This window comes from Parasteatoda tepidariorum, chromosome 7, assembly GCF_043381705.1.
Source record: "Parasteatoda tepidariorum isolate YZ-2023 chromosome 7, CAS_Ptep_4.0, whole genome shotgun sequence".
Lineage (NCBI taxonomy): Eukaryota > Metazoa > Arthropoda > Arachnida > Araneae > Theridiidae > Parasteatoda > Parasteatoda tepidariorum.
The window spans coordinates 22,962,138-22,971,926 of record NC_092210.1 but is presented as its reverse complement, the minus strand read 5'-3'; the positions used below and the strand labels follow the sequence as shown (position 1 = coordinate 22,971,926).

At 28.3% G+C, this 9,789-nt stretch overlaps 1 protein-coding gene across 3 annotated transcripts in view; it reads left to right on the top strand.

Annotated features, from left to right (window-relative positions):
- Positions 1-7,160: 7,160 nt before the first annotated feature.
- The window catches only part of LOC107453728 (PI4KA lipid kinase complex subunit hyccin), a 37,385-nt gene continuing 34,756 nt past the window's right edge, over positions 7,161-9,789 (top strand). For all 3 annotated transcript variants that reach the window (XR_011637228.1, XM_043041888.2, XM_071183178.1), the window contains exon 1: positions 7,161-7,427. The gene's annotated coding sequence lies outside the window, so the exon portion shown is untranslated. The remainder of the gene's footprint in view (positions 7,428-9,789) is intronic.

Sequence of the window (9,789 nt, the reverse complement as noted above, 5' to 3'; positions counted from 1 at the left end):
ATATATAATATATATGTATATGTATATAATAACAGAGCTACATCCTTCTATTTAGCTTGAATGATTCAGTCGTAAACCATATACGTTCTCAAAAGGTTTATTCACAGGTAGGCTGGTGGTTATAACAGTTTACATCCACACTCCACAAGGGAGGGGCTGCGGACAAAACTCCGGATGGTTCCGTCAGATCTTACATGGAACCCATTATTCAGCAAGAGACATGCGAAAACCATCGCTCCCGCATTAAATACTAATAGAAAATGAGTAAAAAGGCTCAGTCTTGTAACCTTACGCATTAAGGAAAATCATTTAATGCTTCCTAATATGGAAGTGAAAGAGGGACAAGATTCTAAAAATAACTCCTCCCTTGAAATATAAATCTAATTATAATTCAATGGTATGTTTTCAGCCTTGAATTCCCAAAATAGAATATTTCTCCGCTTATTTTTTTAACAAAGACATTTTATGAAAACGAAAGAGTTTTGATGCTTTTATTAATACTTATAATTTTCGTATTATATATATATATATATACACATCCATTTTAATTTGCTCGAAAAAGCACCGTCCCCAATAATAGGCATGACAGTATGGGGTACCATAACATAGTCTATGTTTAAAATTTCTACAGCCATTTTAGAAAGGATAAAAAATAAATCTTAATAATTACTAAGTTTTTAATTTCTATAAAAATACAAAATTATTTTTAATAAATAATTAACGTATAACTTGAAGTACTCAACGCTATTTAAATTATTACTTAAGACCACTTAATAAAACGCCAATAGATGGAGGAATACCTGAGTTTATGGTGCCACATAAGAGAAATAAATAGGCCTACATTTGTTTTTTTTTTCTTCTTCTTTTTTTCTTTCTTTTGCCATTTTCATTCTCTAACTTCAAATCAAACACTTAAGAAAAGTGGTAAAAGAAAGAGAGAGATAAAGTAAACATGTATCTCTTTTTNCCCCCCCCTTCGTTTTGAATCGAACAATTAAACAAGTACGAAAACGTACACGTAACTAGAAATTATATCTAATCTTAAATTTGCTTTAGAGACTATTTTAGCTTTCTTTTTTGTTATCAACTTGAAGGAACTGAAAAAGTGCTTACGCCTATTCATAGTTCGGTATTATTAGACGCTCTTGCATTTCATCATCGATAACAGAAATAAATAACCTATTGAACAATTAAGTGGATACGATAATATCGTATTTGAGCACTATTGTTATCGGTAATATTCCTAATGTTACGGAAATCGATAATTATCGTTGTCGATATTGATCGTGATAATATCGTTGTCAAAATTTTTCACATAGTCGATGTTTATCACGAGAGGTGGTTATTAAAATGTATTGCAAGAATATATTTCAAAGTAACATTACCTCAACGGTGAAAAAAAAATATATTATCTCATTTTTGTGTCATAATTAATTATAACTGAAAAAGTTATTTATGTTTAATTATCTAAATCTTTAAGTCACATTTTTCTAAGTAAAAACTGCATTTTTTTTCTCATTATTTAAAATTCGTGTCTCAGACATGTGTGGGCATGCGCGTTTTAGGAAATTGTGGCATTTGTAAGAAGCACAGGTGCGTTATAAGGAAATTTACCAATTTCGCGATTAGTTGATCAAATATCAATTCATTTTGTGACTTTTGCCACTTTATGACGTATGAACAATGCTTAGTCACGCATCTTTGTTAGATTAGCACTTTGCATCAGTAAATTGGTCCTCTCAAGTTAACTAAAGACTCAAATTAATTCAGAGATAAAATACTAAAGTTAACTGAATTAACAAGAAAAATTCAAAATAAAAAGTAATATTTTTAAAAACCACGTTTTAGTAGTGGAGAATAATAATTAAGAAAAAAATTGAAAAACGAAAAACGTGGGGCGCATGAAATACATAACAGTAATGTTTTAGTGTGTGTATGTGTGCTCTTGAGAATATGTGTATGTATATCAGTAATTGTAATTGTATCTGAATGTGGATGTGGAATATGCTTTTGTATATGCATATGTATGTGGATGTATATGTGGCTGTGCATGTGTATGAGTAAGAAAATGTGTATATGTATGTGNAATTCTATTGCGCAATCATTCTTTAAAGTCACAAATGAACGCTAAGTGAAATATAATTCAGACAGCACAATGAAGTGTGACACGGTAGCCATTTTGAAATCATTCAGGAATAACAGACAATCCGGTTCTTGCAATCGAAATACTGATGTTAAGTGCTTTCCTGTCAAAATGATTTAATATGTTTAGAGTAACAATGAAAAAAAACAAAGAGGGATTTCTTGTTACAAAATGACGCAACAAAGGTGCCATTGCAAACGTATCAAACAATTTGTTTTAAATAATGATATTTTATCGTTTTAAGCAATCGCCAAAAAATAGTTTAAAAATTTAACTATTGAATTTTCTGTTTCATAGGAAAACTCAATTTTAGAGCGTCTGTAAATTACGTTATTATAGCAGGAGGTAGTAGGCATCGACTGACCCTGTTAAAAGCAGAAACTAGTCTGGATTTTTTTTTGAAGAAAAAAAAAACGACCATATTTATTATTATTAAATGTTTATAAACTTATGTTAACCTGGGGGAAAAGAATATGATCCTGAGCAATTGTTATTCAGTTTTTATTTTATTTTATAATAATAATTATTATTATCAACACGTTTCTGCCGAAATGAGTTATTTCCATGAATAATTATTGATATAGCGAGTGAATAAAACGAGGAAAGGAAAGTAAGTTAATAATCGAACGAACAAAATAATAATTGGGCAAACCATTAAATCGGTTACCGTTCAATATGAGAATTAGTATTTAATTTATGAGAATTTGTATTTAATTTATGAGAATTTGTATTTGATGAGAATTAGAATTTAATTTAACGCTAATTTAATCAGTAAATCAAAGTATTGGTAAATCAGTAAATCAATGAATAACCGGATCAGTTTCTTAACAAATAAAAATAAAAAATATAAGAAGTCTATAATTAGTGTTATGGTAGCAGATTGGCAGAGATTTTTTTAAAAATTATTATTATCATTATCTTTAATGTAATTTCAATTGGAAATGTACCAGAAGAGATCCAGAAACTGGAAATGTTTCTGTAGAGACTCAGAAACTGGAAATATCTCAGAAACTGAAAATGCGTCAGAAGCTCAGAAACTGGTATTGTCTCAGAAGAAGACTAAGAAACTTAAAATGTCACAGAAGAGATTAAGAAACTGAAAATGTCTCAATAGAGTCTCGGAATCTGGAAACATCTCTCAGTAGTGGCTCAGAAACTAGAAATGTCTCAGAAACTGGAAATGCCTTATAAACTGGTATTGTCTCAGAAGAAACTGCGAAACTGGAAATGGCTCAGAAGGGAACAGAAACTGGAAATGTCACCGAAGAGATTCAGAAACTGGAAGTGTCTCAATAGAATCTCGAAAACTGGAAATGTCTCGGTAGAGGCTCAGAAACTGGAAGTGTCACAGAAGAAACTCATAAACTGATTATTTGAGGAAAAACTCAGAAACTGGAAATGTCTTAGAGATTCAGAAACTGGAAATGTCTAAGAAGAAACTCGAAAACTAGTAATATCTCAGACCAGTCTCCGAAACTCGAAATGTCTCAGGAGAGACTGAGAAACTGGAACTGTGTCAGAACAGATTCGGAAACTGGAACTGTGTCAGAACAGATTCAGAAACTGGAACTGTGTCAGAACAGATTCGGAAACTGGAACTAATTATTTAGACAAATATTTATAATTATGTAATGAAAAATATTACTCAGATAGATATTATGACTATTACTTAAATTATTATTCATCACAAACTTAATTACTAATAATTGAAAGTTGCTGCTGTTTCTATTGTTACTTAAATATGCACGCAGGCCTGCTTAGGAATCCAAGCGAATTTAAGGGAGATAATCCCATTTTACAGGGCAGACCCATCCATTCACTCATCCACAGATCACAATTTTGACCTAAACTGGAGAACAATCAATCTCCAATTCAATACCCACAGAGGTATTGATTTTTTATGGGAATTTGGAGGATTTTGTGACCTCGACTGATTTAACGTGCACCAGTCACCGTTTAATACACGGGTTTTCTTCGGCTGGCGAGATTCGAAATCCCGTTCTCACGAACACAAGTCCAACGTCCTATACCAATCTGGCTATCACAGATTGCCTTATATATGATTATACGAAGCCTTATATATGTTTATACGAACTATTGAAAAACTGCACACAAATTGATTGAAACTGTCGAACGATCGAGATTAATACATAAAATGCCAAAACAAGTTTTTGTTTAATTTATAAATTTCAAAATCAAATGAATTCAGCTAAATTTACCAAATTAGAAAACGTTCGAATGTGTTTACTGTATCATTTGTAATACTAGTTTCCTTGTCCATTAACATCATCCAATAATATTTTTTGTATTTGAATATTTCTTTTATTACACCATATAGAATGCAGCTTTAAGCAATGTGGGAAAAGTAATCGTACGAATGGTTACCATATCTTATAAATATACAAGCGGGGAAAAAAAAAAGGAAAAAGAAAGATTGCAGATAGCTTTTACAACCTAAGGCGTTTTACCTATTTCCAATTTAGTCAATACCATTAACTGATTCCCCCCATTCACTGATTCCACCATTTACTGATGAATCGCTGACTCTATAATTTATTAATATGTCCATTCCTTGGACTGCTCATTAACTGCTTGGTCAATTCACTAGTTCAACCATTCACTGATTCACTATCGCAAAATTTTAAGGACTTGTATATTTGTTGATGGACTAATACAGCAGTTCACTGACACTGATTTTCCCATTCATTGATTCTACGATTCAGTGATTCATTCATTTGCTTTCTTCCTTTCCTTCCTTTATTCATTCCTTAGATCAAGAAGAACATAGTATAAATTGCTTTTAAAATAAAAAATAAAGGATTTTTGAAATAACCATGAGAAAAAACGGACTAGTTAAGTGAACAAGAAAAAAAATAGTTTAAAATAAAATTGTATAAAGTATACAATCAAAAAATGAGTGACGGTAAATATTAAATAGCTAGAGATATAAAATGCTATCAAATAACTTTGGCTATAAGTCATATACTTTTTCCCAGACAAGTGTGAGTTTTTATAATTGTTATAATAATATTTTACATAATAATTTTAATTAAAATTTTTTTGTTGAAATTTTATAGATAGTTCCTTTTATTCTTTATTTTCCTTTTAACCTTATTGTGGAATTTCAATTTTTTTCAAAGGCAATGATCCTGCTTATATTTTTCCTCTCTTGTTTATGGCTTTCGTTTTCTTTATTGATATTTTTATGAACGAAGGAATTTTATGAGCTATAAAACTCTTCAATTAACACGCACAACAGAAAAAAAATGTATTTCATCCCTAGAATGGTGAGACCGCATTTAATTAAATAGGCCTTGTTTTTGTGAAATATTTAAAGTAATTTTTTGCTTGTTTTACACCATTTTTAAAGTTATTACCCAATGTCTGATATTAACTTTCATTGAATGAAGTATTATTATTTTAATTTATTTATCATTTTTTTTATGCTTTGAAGCGAACAAACCAGGTCGATATTTTGCGTTAAGAAATGCTTCAAAAGCATTTATCGTTATGAACATTTAAGCAAAGATTTGGGCTTGTGAAATTAGTTAAATTAATCACACGAGTAGGAAAATTAGTGCAAAAATATTGCTATAAAATAAACATTTAAATGTAATATCGCTTGATTTTGTCGAAAGCATCTACAAAGAAGTCAATTAACCATTAAGTTGACAAAATAAAACAAGAAACATCATAAATAACTTCTAATCAATCTATTGGATTTTTGCACTACAGATGCATCTTAATGGCTTAAAGAGCACGTCTGAAATATGCTAACGAATTAGTGTAAGGGATAATTTATCATACAAAAGCGGGTACAGAACGTACTTCCTTTTAAAAAATGTAAACGTACAACTTTTTTTTTTTTAATTTTCATTTCACCTGAAATATTTAACAGATTTGGCTCACATTAAAATTGTGTATTTTAATACTATGTGTATTTTAAATGATTTTCAATTCCAAAATTTAAAATCATTAGGATTTTATTAAATAATCAATTGGAATTCATTTATGGTTAAACAATCGAACTTTATGAACCAATCAATTCGTTGTAAATTATAAAGTATTTGTTTTGAAAGAAAACATAGTAAAATTTTTAGAAATTTGATTTCTTTGTTTCTATTTTTATATTATATACAATACACATTCCAAAGCATTTTTCTAAGAGTGAAATAAACTTTATAAGAAAACGACAAAATCAGATGCATTTTGGAATGAACTCTACGCACTTTGCAAATTTTATATAACATTTTTACAAAACAACTCTTTGTATACCGACGGACTTCATATCGTTTTCAAATTTTAGCGAGTTTTCTTAAAAATATATCAACTTGATAAAATAAATGTAATTTCCGTTGTACATAATAGTTTTTGATTGCTCATAGTTTTTGAATAGTTAAATATTTTTTCATTAGTTAAATAAAATTATGTTGTTCCATTAAATGATAAATATTAAATTTTAACCCACTTCGTTTTTGTATACACATATTAATTGGTTTTCACACATTTGTTTTAGTATTATTTACCTAAAATAGTTATGTTTCTTATTGTCATCAAACCAATACATTGCTGTCACAATTCCAATGATTTTTGATGTTATTTTGCTTGTCATGAATAAAAAAAATAAAAACAAAAATATTTAAAAATTAAATAATTTTTAATTTTTCTTCATATGCTTTACTGAGATACTTTAAATGATATCAAAATACAATTAAATAAAGAAACATATCTACTACGTCACAGTTATTTTCGAAATCCAATGATATACTGTGATACGATTTAATGCAATTTTATAATTTTGTTTCAATTTTTTAAAAACATTTTAAATTTAAAGACAAAGTTTTCTCTCATAGATACGTTTTTAAAAGTTGTTAATCTAATAAAGTTATTAAAATGAGAATATGTCAGTTTATGTCAATCATCTGCGGACCAACGATGATAACAGCGACCTCTGCAGAATTAACTAAAATAAAGATTTCTGAAAATGTTGTTTGTTTCAAAACCAACTTTAAAGCCAAGCAAACATAGGTTAAAATAATTATTTTTAACGAATTAGATAGCTTTGATAATTTTTTATAGACAAAATATAAATATTAAAAAGTTTGTTAGTGAAGAAGACGCGTTTTTCCAATTTTTTTTTCGTCTACATCTTTATTCAATCTTCTGTACTTTCACAATCATCGATAGGAGGAAATCTGGAATCGTTCGAGTCCGTTCTCGGCTGTATTGCTGAGATTTATATTAACTTCAAAATAGAGCGAAGAAATATTAACCTTCAGATGATGTGAGAATATATTTTATATTTATTTATTAACAGAGTTGTGAAATTTTCATATTTATTTTTGTTTTTAACTTACTTTAAAAAATTCACTCAAAATTGTCATATTTTCAAGGAAAACTGCGTAAAATCATTTATACTCTTTTCAGTATATGTGTCACTTTTATTTCATAACTTTTTATTAACCAACTTTCTATAGTTTTAATAACTGTCTGCCTTATGTTTTTAATTTTCACAAACTGAGTTAGTTCTTAGCGTATAAAAAATATAGATTTTGTGTGTTTGTTTATAAATCAGATCTTATCAGATTCCTGTAATATTTTCTATCTACAATTTAAGTTCAATAATCTTGATAATTTTTCGTCTCAATTTGTTAGTGTTCTCGTGAATTCATTGTTTTAAATAGATTCTATTTAAGTTTTAAATTATTACTTAATTCTTGTTTTGCATGCTTTTACTTTCACTAATATGCATAAATAACGTAAGTTATGTTATTTTACGTAAATTCATTTAATTTTATCTTATTGGTTGAAATTATGATTATTACAGGAATGTGTTATGATTATTAATTATTACATGAAAAAGTTGCATAGTTATGCATTTTTGTGTAATGTTTTCCTCGTTTGCATTAATATTCATTTTTCTGTGTTAATGAATTAGTTGTCTTGTCATATAAGTTAAAGCTCACAAAAATCTCCTAAGTGTATATGATGTCATAATATTAACAAGAAATTCTGGATATCATTATAATTACATGCACTTTTGAATCTTTTAAAAATAATTTTACCTTACCCAATACTAAGTTTGAATGTAAACAAAGTTTTTTCTGAAGAAAAATTAGCAGTATGAAAAAACTTTTTTATCCATGGAAAAATTAAAATCCACGATTTCTTAGGTTTGTTCTGTTGAAATAGGTGACATAAAAACTTTTTAAATAAGTTTCTATTATTATATTTTTGAGTATTTATTTATTTTTGAAATTTTATTAAGGACAGAATTATCTGAATCATTTGTCCCCAAGCATCAGTGTTCCCTCTTAGCGTATTTAAACTAACTGCCTTTTGATGTGCCCTCTTGGGCCCCCCCTTTTTTTTAAAAAAGAAAGTATCATCATCCTTTTAAAATTCTGCCTATTTATTCATATTCCATATTTTTAAAAAAATAATTCACTGCTTAAATAATAATTATGCACTAGTAAAATTATCTTTGTTTGTAGGTTTATTTCTGATTACTTAAATTATTTACTTTGTTAGGATTATTCGCAACTGTTTAAATTTTTATTAGGAGGTGATATATTAATGAATTAAATGATTTTAAATGTAAAATTATTTTTTAAATAAATTCCTTTTTGTAAATAAATGCACCTTAAAATGCTCATTTTCTTATTATATCCAGCTTAAATTAAAGGAATATGCTTTGAAGTTGTTTAGTAATTAAAATTTCTTTTAGTTTATTTTTTTGAAAATAGTCTTTTAACATACCTTTAATTATTTTTTATGAACTATAAATTTTTCTTTTATTTCGATAATGAGATAATTACTTTTGAAACAGACACGTAAAATAGTGTAAGAGGGTGATGTAAAAATAGTTGAAAATCAAGTTCAGTTACTATTACATAATATTACACATTTTGATAAATTTTAATGGTGTTGAGTGAGTTCCCTTTCAAAACTCAAAGTACTTTTTTCTCTGAGGCACTTTTTTATTCCTAGGGAGAACATCTATTTGAATGATTAGATTTTAAGTGCTCTATTGCTGTCAGTTAAGGTGTTACGCACATCACTGGTTCAGAGTTTTGCGAATATAATCCTGATGGCCTGCTTTAGGTGCTATGTATTCCATGTAAACAACCAGTGTATATGCAGCAAGGTGCACATTAAATCTGTCATGACAGAAATGTTGTCATTAACATAGTTATGGTGTTAATATTTGATAAGAGTGTTACCAGTTTAGGCACTGTCCACATTGTCTGACATGGTTAAAATTGTGGGATTCCTATCCTACCAAGACTCCTAAAAGTTAAAGCTCTGAAAAAAAAAAGCTGGATATTTGGCTATTGTTTAATGATGTGTGATCAGATTTTTATGTACTGGTTGGGCAGACCTGAGGTTAATCGCTGCCCTTGTATCAGGGATTTAAATGACCTGCAGAAGACTGTTTAGAAGCTGAGATCTTAGAAATAATAAATGATCTTTAAAATATTAAAATGCAGAAAATTAAAAAATACTGTACTTTAATCAATCCTATTTATTTTATGTTATTTTAGATTGTATTTTATAATTTTAAGAAATTTTAGTTTTAATAGCTTTTCTCTGTAAAAAAATGCTTGCAAACTATTTTTAAAGATCAAAGTACTCAAATTCAAAAA